Genomic DNA, 15961 nt, shown 5'->3' with positions numbered 1-15961 from the left:
ATCTGAACCGAATTAGATCAAAATATGTTCAATCGAGCATGAGATAAAACAGAGAGAATGAGGATTTACATATGACTCAAAAGTGTACCAAACTATGTAGAATCAAGATGTGAGACAGAGAGATAGAGAGTGAGAGAGAGATTATGATTTATATCCGACTCGAATAGACCACAATATGTACAAAAAGGGTGTACATATGTGAAATTATGAATATAATTTCAGTTAAAGAGGACTGTATTACATAGGGCTGGTTCAAATAAATGAGGATATGTGGTAAAAGGTTATACAGATTATAGCAAATTAAGTTTATATAAAGTCTTACCAATTCTTCTGCTGCACATACACACACTCGCGGTATTTAGAGGCTTTCAGTCGCGGTTGTTCTTCATACGGGGAAACTGTCCGGTTACCGGTTTCTGAAGACGTGTTTCGCGGTACTAACACTGAGATCACACGAGATATAGCACATTTGCGTCTGTACACGATTTAAAATAGTACTTGCGGTATTTTTCGCGTAACTATAAGCGAGAGAGATAATTAGAGTAGAGAAAAAGCGTGGTAAGTCTGTACCAAGCGATAGGTAGCGATTGATAGAGAGATAATACGTCTGCCTAGTAGGACTCAGCAGACGAAAGAGAGGACGACTGTCTCTAGCAACAGTCAGCAGTCAAGAGAGAGTGTCTGTTATCATCGAGAGACAACAGGCAAGAGAGTGAGACTTTCTTTGCTATCTTACAACTGTCTGTATTTCTAATGGAGTGGGGTTAAAATGTGAGTAGGAAGGGTTGGAGAACGGGAAATAATTGTAAAATTGTGGTAGAATGGTAGCTAGTAATACAGCGAAAAAATGACATGATTTTTCGCATGTGAAAAAATTGAACAGTTTTCGTCACACGTAAATCATTAAAAAGTGTAGAGAATGTTTCTGAGAAATGCTAACTGCTTTTAAAGACTACGACATAGTTTCATTGACACAATGTCTGCCCCGTTACAAATCTTTGTGACCTAGAAGTTGGAGATAGATAAAAATAAAACCCGAAAACGAAGAGGTTAGTCCTTATTATCATCAGTAATACTACAGCCCTAATTGAGCCCCAACTTTCCCCAGTGTATTTCGCCAACCGTTGCCAGTTTGCTGCTATGCAATCTTGGTCTACCCTTACTCCTATTTCTTACTGGTTGCGTTACTAGTGTTAGTGTGGATGTTTCGTATAGCTCGAAACTATATCGGCTTTTCTAAATGCCATTCTGACGGATTGTGCCCATCCTTTCGAAGATGAGCAGACGATTTGTGTTTGTTTTGGAGATATCCATGTGTCTGACTCATATGTCAGCACTGGTAGGATGGGCGGTCTATATATTGTTAGTTTGATTTTTGGCTTGAATAACTATTTTTAAGCTGCTTGTTTAGCCGAAAGTGACGGCGGTAGCTCAAGGGCTAACATACTGGCATCTTAAGCCAAAACGCTCGTCACCGTGCTTCAGACTTCTTCCATAACGGCGTTCTTCCATAAACCCTTCTTAGCCCCTCTTTACGTGCCCGTGTGGCCAAATCGTCAGCGTCAGCCATAATCTGCGTTGACCTATTAATTGTTACCATATTGTTTAAGTCGGCATCTCTTATATTCTTTTCTAACGCTATATTAAAGAGAACACACGCCATAGCGTCTTCCTGTCGTAACTCCGCATATGCTTCAAATTCTTGTGACAGATCGCTTTGTATTTGAACTCTGTAAATCACTTTACTAATAGTTGTTTTACAAAACTTCTTCATTTATAGTTCATTTAAGGCTTCATATAATTTATCTTTTAGTACGCTATCATACGCTGCATTAAAGTTTACAAAAATGTGGTCAATTGCTGACCTACCTCGTCGAAAACGGCTTATACACCAAGAAGTTCCTCCACGAACGTACTGAAACAGCTGTGTTGGACAATATTTTGTATATTTTGTTCAAAAGAGTTATATTCCATAATTTTTAAATTCCAAAAATTCTCTGTTTTTGTGTAGAGGTGTAACCATCAACCATGGGAGCTTATCGTCTATGATTTGCCTAGCTCAGTATATCAAGTGTGAGTTCGTCTTGTCTTAAACTAGAAATAAAACCAAGAACCCTTAGCTGATAGCAAATAAAACAATTTTTAACTAATCATATTTATTAAAAATAGGAACAATCAACCCTGCCAATGCTTTACAACGAATACAATGTGGATGATACTTATGGCATCGATAAAACTCAGTCCAAAAGCATTATCCACCGAAGAACTATTAAAAATCATCAAAAGCTAACGAGGAAACCTCCGATGGAGAAAATAAAAGTTTTTTTACCTTTGCTCATTTGGACTTGCTTGGAGAGACAATGAGGCCGTAAACTGCAATATTCACTTTTTCCAGAAGGAATTTGATGTTATGGAAGAATTTACAGTTAGATTATTTTTGAAGTTAATGGAAAAGGGAACCAAAGATTTTATCAGACAGACTCTTTTTTACCGTTCAACCCAACTGGAAGGATGGATCTTGGTTCAAAAAAAGTAAACTTGGAATCGACACCGTACCTAAATGGACAAAAATGTCAGCCTGAAAAAATTGGAATAGACACAAAAAAACATAAAATAATAAACCATTCTCATCGATCTTCAACTGTGACAGCCTTGTTCAAGCAAGGTATTTATGAACAGGAGTTAATTAAATTAAGGGATTACTCAAATGCAAGTTCTCTATAATTATATCTAATGAGCTGGATTCCAGTCACCACCAGAAGTTGATCGAAAATCTCAGAACAACAAATGAAGCTGGACCTTCGAGTTCCTAAATGCTACAGGCCAATGATAAACAAAATCATGCTTTGGTAGAAAATAATGGGCAAACTAATATAGCTTAAATCATGAATGTGTTGCTTGTGTGAGTCCATTTCAAAAGGTAAAAGTAATAATAAATTAGACTTACTCACAATCAATTTAATTTAACTAATCAGACGACCGGTTTCGCTTTCTACAATATGCAAAGCATCTTCAGGTCACGATACAAAGTTAAATAAATGCTGAAAATAATAAACCCATATTAGGGTGTTGTCTAATAAAGATAAAACAAAGATAGGTGATATAAATTATATAAATTACAGTAATTATGCCAATATTACATGTCTGTGATTTTTCAAAATGAATAAAATGTTTAAGCAGACAAGGTAAGACCCACAAATTGGTAAAATAGTCTATTAAACTGTAATGAATTAATAAATAAACAAATAAATAAAACATTACTTACATGCCGGTACTCTATTAATTGATGGTTGAAAGAACATGGTTCAAACTATCTTGTATTGTTGATTGGAGAACTCAAGTCAACTATTGTAATTGTTTAACAGTAAACGGGGAAGTTCTTGAGGAGACAGATTTTATCCAATGAAGTAGAGATAGGTAAATGTAATTGTTTGTTTGATGAAAGTAATGTTCTATACCATTAAGTTCTTTAAAGTTATTTATATTTATTCTGGAGATATATTTATGAAATGTGTGTTATTTATTGAGATTTTTATTTTTGTTTTGGAAGGTGACAGTTGTGAGACAATGAATAAGAATAGATATACAAATTGTGTGGGTGTGCAATTATATCAGCTTGTAATTATCAAATTTCTTTGATAAAGTTATGTTGCAATATGTGGTAAATGGTTGTAAAGTTCAATATATAAAGTTAAAAATTAAAATTGAGACACTTTAAGACACACAGAAAACACACAGAAAACACTTAAAAAAACGGGGGGACGAAACAGACTTTAAATTTAAAAATTTAAAAATTTAAAAAGGGGAGGATTTTAAAAGAACTACATCTCTTACTTGGAGACAATGAGTTTTTTATGTTATATATCAGATTTTAGAGGTAAACTTGACAAATGTAGGTTAAAGTGTGACAGTTCTTCTATTTTAAATGCTGTAAGTTAAGCTGTAAGTTAAGTTATCTAGTTTTATGAAATAAGCTGATATTAATAAATGTCTAAAAATTTTTAATTTTAGATATCAAAGTTATTTTATGTGTTAATATTGGCATACTTTAACAAACTTTAAATAATTAGATTTCAATGTTACAATATAAATAATTGTAATACATCTTCTATGATAACTAACTCAGCTTAGTCAAAGTTACAGAACAAACTTAAGTGATTATTTGGTAATTAAATTAAATATGTACATTTGTAATCAAAATGTATAACAAAATTACAAACTTTCTTTGAAATAATTGTTGGTGTGAGTTATCTGTCATGGTGTGTATAAATATTTTCAAATATTTATTCCAGTTCTGATATGTTAATATGGAACTTAAATAATAAGCAAATAAACTATTGATGATAAAATTATTGATAAATTAAAGAAAATGGACGTGTACGAACTCATCACTGTATAGCTCCCCATAAAATTATTAGACCCTCGTAGATATAGTAAACTGATCACCGGCATCCTTTTGAGATCGGTAAACTCATCACCGCAGATAGGTAAACTCATCACCGGGATTTTTGCCTGGTTTCTAATGCGCCTTATTCCGATTCTAAGATTGCCTCTTACCTGTTACACTTTTCGTTTATGTGATAATTTAATAATTCAGAAATTATTTTAAGCAAGTTGCTTTAAAATTTAACTGAGATATTAATATGTCTCGATAGTGAACTTTAAAATGAAAATATTTGTCAACATGTGCTATTTTTGTTCATATCGGAAGTAGTCCCCAACTGCGTTATTTGATTTTCATTGCATTTTTATATTTCTCATATCATATCATTTCTCAAAAATAGGAAAAGCTAAAACCTTGAGTGTGCTATTAGTGCATAGAAGTCGAAGGAAACTTAATTTTCTACACTTAATTACGCTGATTTTTTTTCTGTTTGATCAGGATGATGCGCGAAAACCAGTGCGAAACAACTAAACAAAAACGGTATAAAATTTCTACTCACCAGTCTTATGACATTTGGCCTTACACCCTTTCGTCGCACAAGTCCACAAAATCAATTCGATTTTTTTAGAGTCTTTCGCAATTGAAATTTGAAATTATTGATAATCACATTTTTTGTCCGCGTTGGCTCAGAACGTAATCAATTAGCAGTTCACTATCCATGTTGAAGAAACAAGGGCAAATGAAGAGAAATTTTTCTCTTCGCATGATTTTAGGTAGCTATCAATAGAATTCTGTGAAATTCCCAAATAAAAACCAATAAATTGCAGTTGCATTTGAGACATCTGGATTTGGATTATTCTGTGAAATTGCCAAAAACTAGCTGTTTACAAGGATTTTATGGTCTATACCTGATCCGGGGTGCAGGTAGGCCAGTGATCAGTTTACCAATCTCTTAGGGTCTATTTTGAAAATCCTACTTTTATGGCGGTGATGAGTTTGTACTATGTACGAGGGTATTTATGGTAATTGGTGATGAGTTTACGTGTACCCAAGAAAATTGACTGAATTATTAAGCATTCAATAATTAGTTGGTAATTTTAATATCTGACAGTTGGGACCGGAAATTGGTTATACCAACAGGTAAAAAGTTCTCTATTTAAACCGGTGTAAAGCAAAATTATTCTTATTTCAATTTTTCCGTACCATGAGCAGAAATATCATCACACCGACATGAACAATGGTGAGTTTGTATAATAATTTCTGTAACACTTTAACAATTTCAAATTTATAGCAGTTTATAGTTAAAATATAATATTTCTATTTGAAAATGTTGATTTGCATATTATTAGGAATAACAAAAATCCATTTAATTAATACTGCTAGTCTGAACGACTTTACAATGTTGTGTTTGGGAACAATCAAACCACGTGTTGAATTTGAAATCAAATATTTTGTAAAATGAGTGTATTTCGAAACCAGATGGGATGTAATAATAATTTTGGGTTAAATAAGTTGAGGTACCATACCAGTTCAATACTGATATATATGATTTTTAATATAGCTTATAATAATTATACATTTAATATTGTTAACAAATAAATAAAGATTATTTTTCGTTGATATGGGGCATTAATTGTTTGGTGAAATAGTCTTGTCGAATATCATTCGAGAGAAAATTATTTACCGGCAAAATTTTCTTCTGGTTTTATTCTAACTGTCAAAATTTAATTCACGAAAACTGCCAGGCAACAAACTTTCATACCAGTCGAATATATTGCCAGAAAAATTTGTTTTCTTATGATATTATAGACGACAACTTTAGAATCAATAGATTATAATAATATTGTTTTCTTAATGTTTCTGTATTGCCATACCATAAACATGCTAGATATGTTAGTAGTTAGAATCTTCGTATCTTCATCGTCTTCGTATTTCTTTTTTAACCCTGTTACTTTGTTATACATTTTGTAATTTTTTCATGGTCGTATTGTTTTGTCGATGACGTTGAACGGGGTATCACGTTTTCAAAATTTATGTAGAACCGTACAACTTTAACGACCACGTAAAGAATCAAACATAATTTCCTCGAATAATAAATCGCTCAAGTCCGTTATTGAATTCCCGTTTGTTTTCGATGCGGGTTCAATATTATAAATATATTTTTATCTGGCTAAATTGAAAAGGCCATATAAAGTGAGTTATGGAGTCACGGGCTGGCTGTTTGAGGATATATACGAGCTCTGTAAAACTCACGCCATGCACTATATAATAAATGCCCAGACATACTTTATAGCACCCTAATAAATAAGCTGGTTATTCTATTATAAACCGCACCGGAATGGCTCTCAGGACGTATTGTGGTTCACTTTTCCAACCGTAGGTATCTTTTGTGTAGTAAGAAAGATGCTTGTGATATATTATTAGTTTTGTAAATAAGGGTGTGCAAGTTGTTACAAGTAATTAGAGGTATCTATCAAACTGTCACGGAATGGAGATTATCTAGGCCTACATTACTGTTATCTCGTGCACAAGATGGGTACCTAACAACAGAATAATAAACACAATTAGTATGTTTCATGTACCTTTTAAGCATAAAAATGTAACATATTCTAACATTATATGTTGTATATAATTCTTCTTCTATTTTCATATTAGACAACGTTCGGTCTCATTCTTTTATTACTTTCACTACCTTTCTTTTCCATTACTATTTTTTTATATAGTAGTTAATTTTTATAGTAAATTATTGAAGATTTGTGGCTCGCCAACAAAGATGGAACCGACGTAGCCCGATACTGGGCCGAAATTTTATGAATAACATGTCCGGACACGATAAAGTAAAGTAAAGTTTGAACTGGCACGACATCTTCATCCAAATGATGAATTTGGCTTCGGTTCTTCTGGTGGTTGTATATAAGGCTAAATGATAAATTTGTCAAAACTTCTCGTTGGCTCTTTGTGGAATTTAGAATGTTACAATTGTAAATACCAAAGGAATTTATAATAGGTCGTCCTTGATTGTTAGAGAAATATGCAGGAATTTTTCTTCTAATTATTTTTATTGTTCTCAAGAGAGTTAAACCATTTTCATTCAAGCTTATACCAAGATCGACACTGGTCTAGCAATTGTCGGTGATAATATTTCTCTTAGATCCGTAGAGGTGTGGACAGGCCCGTTCCGCTACTGCCTTGGTACTGTCTAGATAGTGTGGACCACCTACTTGGTTTTTGCCAACGTATACTTCCATGTTACTGGTATAAAATAACTTCGCATCAGACAGTGCAAATATTTTTATACCGTATCTATTGGATTTGCTTGGTGTGTACTGGCGGAACGAGCACCGACCTCTAAACGCCTCCAATTTTTTGTCCACGGTTACGTATTGCGAATGAGAGAAACATTTTTTCTGATTTTCTTTCCACTTAGTAATAAGATCTCTTATTGGCGTGATCTATCCAAACTAACTTTATTATGCCTTGTATTGATATCATCAGTTCGCATATACCTTAGTAAATTTCTCAATCTCGTGATGTTCGTTGTCAGTCGGAAAACCTCTATATCAGTGCCGTCCGTTTTCCACAAGTATTTTGTATTAAGGTGACCTGCCTTTCTTACACCTGCAAGATATAAGAGACCTAAAAGGGCACGAATTTCATCAATTTTTGTTGGGCATATGTCTCGATCGCGACTGAACTTCTGCCTTTCTGCTTCTATTTTTTATTGGTTACATCAACAATTATTTGCAACATATCAGTATCAAATAGATATCCACATATCTAAAATATCGGAATCTAATAACCTGGAAGCTGCAGAACAATAATTTCACTTCGAGTTCTGACGTTCTTAAGGGCAATATGTTTAGCCAATTTTGTTTTATTATCTTTGACCAAAAAATATGGACCAATGGCAAAATCTATCTCATCATCTAATTCCTCATTTGTCAGTTCCGTATCGCTTCCCTCCAAGTTTTCTTCTACATGATCTTCTTTTCCCGATTCCGCTTCATCGTTATACTCATCACACGTCGAAACTTCTTCAAAAGTGCTAACAATCTTTTTTGTTCTTTTTCATAATCCATAATATCTGAAAAATAAGTTTTATTATAAGACAATTACTTACAAGTCACAAAATTCTATTACTTCTCTAGACGCACACGGTCCACTGCATCGACTTTACAAATTACAAACTTACAGTTCGAGCATTAGAAAGCTTTTGGTAGCGTAGAGAACTAACCTGTTAAAATCGTACGAACTAGTGATAGTAAAAGCTACTAGTGAAGTACTGGGAATGCAGAACTTTGACAATTGATAGCTGCGGTATTATCAAAGCCACATCTGGTTAGGTAGCCGTCATTTAATCAGTCTTTTTTGCCAAATCACCGTAGATCAATATAGCATACAATAATACGTAAAAACTAGTAATTTGTTTTACTAAAATGTTATGTTCGGGCAATGTTCCGCGCGCTACTCCTCTTTTACGATCCCCATAATCTCCCCACCTAGATTCAAACCTTGGTCAAACCCAGGAGGTCTCTCTGTGATGCACGTTATAATTGTATTTGGTTGAGTTTCCGACCATTCATAGCTACATTTATATTATGTTGAATGGATGCGGCCTTCTCTACAGTTGCTATGGAGGATTTTTTGACGCGCAGTCGACATTTGGTTACATATTCTATACAGTTATATATCGGCAGCGCTGTTTTTTAAGGATCGTTTTATATTCTTTAGCTATAAGGTTGACTCGGCGGAAATGTAGTGGTGGAATCCTGTTCAGCACTGGTTGGCAATGGGCCAATGAGTCAATTCATTATTCTAGCGACAATTCTCATGGTATTCTTTAGTTGGACATCAATCTTTTGAACGTGATAAATGTTGATCCATATTGGTGCGTAATATTCAACTACAGAATAAAAAAGGACCAAGTCTAAAGATCTGAGTGTGGATGCCAGTGCTCCTCATATTGGGATGCAGAGCTGTTGGATGATGTTATTTCTGGTTTTTAACTTCTAGGCAACTGTTCTTAAATATTTAAAGTAAGTGTTCTTGAAACCAAATTGTTGTTTAGGTGGAAGACGGTTACTTCGCTTTTAGAGGCGTTGGATCGAGGTCTCTGTTTGTGAAAGTAACTTCCCATAACATCTAGTTCTTCTGTCAGAATCTATTAAGCTTCTTCTAGGGATTTTGTTTGTGTTAACAAAGACCAGTCATAGGCTTAACCAAACTTTGTTGTCGGCATGTCTGCGATATAAAGACTAAAAAGCAATGGAGCAAGAACTGAATCATTTGAGCCTTCTGTGGGTGCTAATTTCTGATCCCATAACTACTTGAAATACTCTGTCGTTGAGTATATTTTCTATTAATATTGTCGTGAATTTACAAGGAATAGTGCGCAAGAGTTTATGAATCATTCCCACTGGCCATACTGTGTCGAAAGCTGCTGACCTATCTATTAAAGTAGCAGAACTCTTTAGTTTTCTTTAAAAGCCGACTTCTCTTTGTAAGTACAAGATTTGTTTTAGGATTTTTGGGCTTATTCTGTTAAAAATTAGTCTTTCAGGTAGTGTATACGTTATAGACAATAGAGAAATTGGTCGATAGTTTTTGGTTAGTCAGCTGGTGTGGCTGGTTTTAGTATTGCTATACCTTTTGAGCATTTAAATTTCCGTGGGCTGCCGGTCTAAATGATGTTTGTGAAGAAATGTACTAGTCAGGTTTTTGTGCATTGTCCGCAATTTGCTATGAATTTGGGGTGGATGCCATCGAACCTAGGGTTTTTCCATAGGAAACGTTTTTAAGGATTTTCTCTTGTGTTTTCTCTTTTTGTTGTTTAAGTGTTTCTGTATGTCTCATGTGTAAACTTTATATCTGGATGCTCTTGATCGTAACAATATTATATGCCACTGAGTTTATGCCTACTTTCCATTGTGTAAAGCTTCTACCATCTCTCAAGTTTTTTTATTAGGGCCCAAGCTTTCGACTTGATTTTTGAAAGTTTAAGTTTTCTACTGTCTCAGTCTACTTTTGTTGTGGTGCTGCATTCAGAGTATAAATAAGTTGATCTGCAATCTCTTCGACTACAGTTCCGAGAAAATAGATATAATATATCACATTTTGACACTATCACCCTTCCGATTACCTCTAGATATGCTCTTTTTGGCTGTATTTATCACAGCCCCTACAAAACGATCATGCTCGTGTAAATGTCCATCTAGGTCATGGAATTGACTTGATTAGGGGAATTTTTGTGCCTAGTTCCATAATGACTACAAATTTTAAGAGACCACTTTTTATGGCTACCAGAGGGTCGTTGTTACAGGCGCTTTGTTTTGCTACATTATTAGAATGAGTGCCAACAGACAGTCATTGATCGGTATCAGAAGAAAAAGAATATCTCAAGTGTAAGGAAGCAAGATACTTGAGTAAGCATCGAAAAATAATTATTAATTATTATACTAATAATTGAAACTGCTTAGGGAGTATTCCTGCGTATCGTATTTCACAAATTGTCAAAAAAATTAATTATTGTTATGAACAATAGCAGATTGTAAATAAAATGAAGTTATAATGCTTTTTCTGGTGTTAGCTGTCTACCAAACTGTCCATACTGAATTCTTGTCATATATTGGTGGTACATAGTCTTAAGAGCAAAGTTTTGCGGAAGGTATAAACTGGAGTAAGGTCAGAAGAAAAACCTGACCTAAAATGGAGACGGGCAGGACACATAGAATGACGGATAGGCGATGGACAAAGAGGTTATTGGAATGAAGACCAAGGGAAGACAAGAGAAGATTTAAGAAGAAAACGAGAAGATAAGATTTAAAAAGTCGGGGTTGGAAACCCGAAGAAGAGGCCTATGTTCAGCAGTGGACTATTGAGGCTGGATGATGATAAACTGGAGATAAAACATGGTCTTCTCTTTATCTTCCTTCTGGAAAACCTGCATGTTATTCTGCTTCCTAATCTTGGTATTTTTATTTAATTTTGTTCTATCAATTTTTCCGTACGCTCTACCCTCGAAGCTCGTAATTGCCCTTCTTCTATATTTTTATGTTAATTTTTCACTGTTAATACATCTTTGGAATATGCTTGTTAGATGGTCTTGTACAAAACACTGTAGATAATTGCAAAACATAATTTTCGCACCCAATTGACACCCAATTTGACTAATTTATTATTTTAAAATACCGTCTAACGAAAATGTATTCCGAGTACGCCTCTGAATGTAAAGAAATATCATCATGCATCGGTTTCTTAGTACGTGCATATTGGGAATGTTTCCGAAATCCATTTTCGTCTAGTCAAAATACATTATGGCGAAGCTTTGTGAAACAGCCGCCATTCACAGGGCCATTCAATACACATAAATCACGTTTGATTACCCGAACTGACGTGTTGAGATGTATTATCCAAGAGTGTAGCTCGCCTTAAATGACGCCGGTCAAGAACTCAACTCTCGGGGCTGACAGAACTGATTCCGCACCACCTCGTTGATCTTTCTTTCGAGGTCATTTTTTTCTTTATGTGGGAAGAGGTGATTACGTAGCAGCTAATTACATACTTCAATGAGCGAAAAGAAGAATAAATCAAGGAAAACGAAGCATAAGAAGTGTTGTACTTGTTCACGCCTTTTTTATCAGTGATCATTAATAGAATAAACTAAAGCCAGCTAACAGTTGGCAACTTTTCATGTAAAATTTAATGTTTAATTATATTTTTCAATTTATTGGAGATCATGGTATATTTATATTTTAGAAACCTGTGGTGCAGATTGGTGAATATTTCTTTACCTTTTTGTATATTATTAGTAAAATACTTGGTGCATCGGTTTGTCTCCAAGTACTACTAGTACCAATCTACTGTTATACTATGGTTATACTATCTGGACCTGAGTATTAAAAGGGCCAAACTCCATTTTCGTTGTTTTGAGTAATAAGCAATTTAAGGTTCAGGAAAACTAAAATGTCAATTTTAAATTTAGCTTAAATAGATTTTTGATTACGAAATTTCGAGTAAAATAAAAGTAGTATTTTTTATTACTAAATATTGTGTTGTCAAATGTTTAGTAAGTTTGAGTTTTGAAGGAGTTTGGCTCTTTAAAAATTAAGAAATAGTAATTTTTCTTGGAGATTGGCCCTGGAATAAAATATGTATTTTACAATATTCGTTTATAGATCAGTTACTGAGGGTTTTTACTTCCGAATTCTTTATAATTGAATCGATTCATTTGAAATTTTGTGTGTTGGTAAATAATTACTCAAGGAACAAAAGTTATATAGTGCCGATGTGCGCTTCCATCCTGGGGGTGTTTGCCACCCCTTTTCGAGGGTGAAAATTTTTTTCACTCAAAATAACCACGCTATTCGATAGAAGGACAAATTTAAACAAAAAAATGTAGTAAACATTTTTTTCGCTAGATCAATACTTTTTGAGTTATTCGCTGTTTAAAAGTGTCATTTTTCGTTAAAAAAAACATGTTTTTCAAAGGTTTTTTAAGAATAGCTCTGAAACTAAGAGTTTTATCAAAAAAGTGTAACGACTAAAATTAAAGCTCACAAAAAAACAAAAAGATTGGCTCTTTAATAAATATTTTTAGTTCAATATTAACTGAGTTACGGCTGTTCAAAGAAGGTTTGTTTTTGTTTTTGTCTTTCAATACGAGTATTTAACGTTAAATAACGGAAAACGGGTACATTTTTCGACAAAAACTCATATAATATTTTTAAAAGAGTTTGAAAAGACATTTAAAATGAGTGGTAGTAAAAGTCCTTTGCACCAACTGTACGTGAGATACGATCAAAAAAACGATGGGTTTCTCAAATTTTTGTACAAAAACAGCAATAAAACTAACGTCATGTTCACTAGGATTGAAATAAATTGTTTTCCTTATAGAATTCACTTTATTTTAGTGTTTTTTATGTGATCCAAAAGTATAGCCACTTTAGAATACCCAGTTTTTGAAAAAAGTATGATTATATTTTTTTTTGTTAATATAATTAATAATAACTTCAAAACTATAAAAGATACGTAAAAGATGACACAATACAAAAAAATATGTTTTCTTTTCAACAAAAATTTTCATTTTTTAGTTTTTTTTTTTAGCTTAAAAAATAACGGAGATATAGTTATTTGAAGTTTGCTTTATAGCGCATGAACCACTGGTCTCCGACCATTTGACCCTTCACCCTTTAAACATGAAGGACTTTAGAATGTTTTAACATTCTTATACTTATAGCCCGTTAAATTACCTGTAAAATCGTTTTGTTTATGCATGTTGTAGCATCAAAATTAACCGAGTTATTGTAAAAAAACCAATAGTACTTTTTAGAATAAATTTTAGAGCTGTGGTGACAATTGCCAAAATTGTCCTCCAGTAAACGAAGACAAATTGGACGGTGAAAATTATGATTCCCATGATGAATAGATATTCATTTATTTTATACCTCGTTTTATATAAATATTATTTATTTTTAGTTTTTTGGAAAATAAAAAAATTGTAATATATTATATAAACTAAATTTTTTCTATTTATGTCCATGTCTTAGTTAAGGATTTAAGGATTTTATTTTCAGCAAAAGGAGTGCTTGTAAGGGTTGAAAAAAGTAGGCTCATTTTATAAGTAAAAAATTAATTTTTGTCTACAAACAAATGTTTGCACTCTAAAAATGTTTCAAATCGTTAAAAATATTTTTTAATTCATTTTTGACAAAGGGGGTGGTTGTGAGGGTTGAAATGTTGAAATTATAATAAAATGTTATTTTATAGCAAGAAATTAATTTTTGTTTAATAAAATGCACTCAAAAAATGTTTCAGACCAATAAAAATATATTAAATATATTTTTTAAAAAAGGGGTTGGTTGTGAGGGTTGAAATTATAATAAAAAGTTATTTTATATGCAAAAAATTAATTTTCTTTAAATAAAATGCACTCAAGAAATGTTTCAAACCGACAAAAATATTTTTTAATTCATTTTTAATTCATTTTTGTCATAAGGGTGGTTGTAAGGGTTGAAAATTTTCAATAAATAAAATATTATTGTATAGCTAGGGTATTAATTTTTATTTGTATTTAAATACATAATTGGAATGTCTCAAGCTGCTACGACTTTTTTTCATATTATTTTTATAAAAAGTATTAGCTTTTAAGGGTTTTCAAAGGGTTTTAAGGGTTGAAAATTGTGAATAATTAATTTTCATATTAGAGAACACATTACAATATTTACCTTATGCGAATAAACAAGATTTAAGTGCATAAAATAATTAATCCGTGTTTTTCCAGTTTCTTCAATAAGGGGTAGTTTTCACCCCTTAAAAACAAAAAGAGCACCTAGAGCGTATATAACTTTTGAAGTGGAGGGTAAGATAAGCTTAATTTGAAATTTTCAAAGAAATCGATGCAGTTATAAAAAATTCGGAGGTATTACCATATTTTAAGCCTCAGTATCTGGACTATTATTTAAGTATTTAAAAATAAAATAGCTTCCTGTAAAAATAAAATATTTGTAGTTTTACTGTATTTCTTCCTCTAAAGCAGGATAGTCATGGGCATCTAATGTTGAGGAACATTTGAACTGTTTAAAATACGTTTTGTTATGATCACTAACTAATGCACGGCAACAAGTGCCTTAAATCATCATATTTTTGGTTGACCATTGGTAGTTGTTCAAGGTTTAAAGATTCTACCTGCTTAGAAAATGAAAGACTCGAAAGATCTCGAAAGATTTCGATTTCGCATGGATCCTCTTCTGAGATCCACTTTTTTTAAAATCACCATCATTAAAGTCAGTTTTATACAAAAACTGATATGGAAGACTTTTTTGAAATTTTATTTATTTGATTACGGTACCAAATCCCTTTCTTCATTTTATTTCTGTGCACTAAATCTTTTTTTAGGGCATCTACATAATTTAGAAATTCTTTTTGGCCAACCTCAAATACCCTCAGTTTGTTTTTTATGTAAACTGCTTTAATAAAATTTGTCCAGTCACGTGGCACCTCGATTTCCATGGCAGTTTTTTTTTTAGCTTTTTTAATGGATACATGTATCGTATCAGCCTTCATATGGGTGTGCCCTGGCTCCATAAAGTAGTGGTTTCGCTGTAGAAATTAAGAGTTTTAATGTCTTTTGAAGAAATATCTAAAACAACCTTTCTTAAACAAGAAGCTATTTCTTGACCTCCACGTCCTGCTATAGTTTCGTTCCATAAAAAAACAAATCCCTTCATTGTAAATATGTTTCATCTGTTTTATAAAGAGTTAGATTGTAGACCCACAGTTGTCTTTTGTAAAATGATACACCATTTCTCAAGAAGGATGTCGGCGAACATTTTTCCAAATCAAATGAAACAGTCACATAACTTGGATCCAATTTACTTCTTTCTTTATCTTTCTTCTTATTTTCATAGCAGCTTTAAGCCATTTCCAAATGGTTATTTAAATCTTATTCTATTGTAATCTTTTCGTGTACTCATTTTCTGTGTACCTCATAATATGACTTAATGCGAAGATTTAATCGATCACACTTCGCACATGTATCATTTGCAGAATGTTGAAAATACTGAAATTCTTTGAGCAAAG

This window comes from Diabrotica undecimpunctata, chromosome 4, assembly GCF_040954645.1.
Source record: "Diabrotica undecimpunctata isolate CICGRU chromosome 4, icDiaUnde3, whole genome shotgun sequence".
Classification (NCBI taxonomy): Eukaryota; Metazoa; Arthropoda; class Insecta; order Coleoptera; family Chrysomelidae; genus Diabrotica; species Diabrotica undecimpunctata.
The sequence above is the reverse complement of the archived record's forward strand: the minus strand, read 5'-3'. Positions refer to the sequence as shown.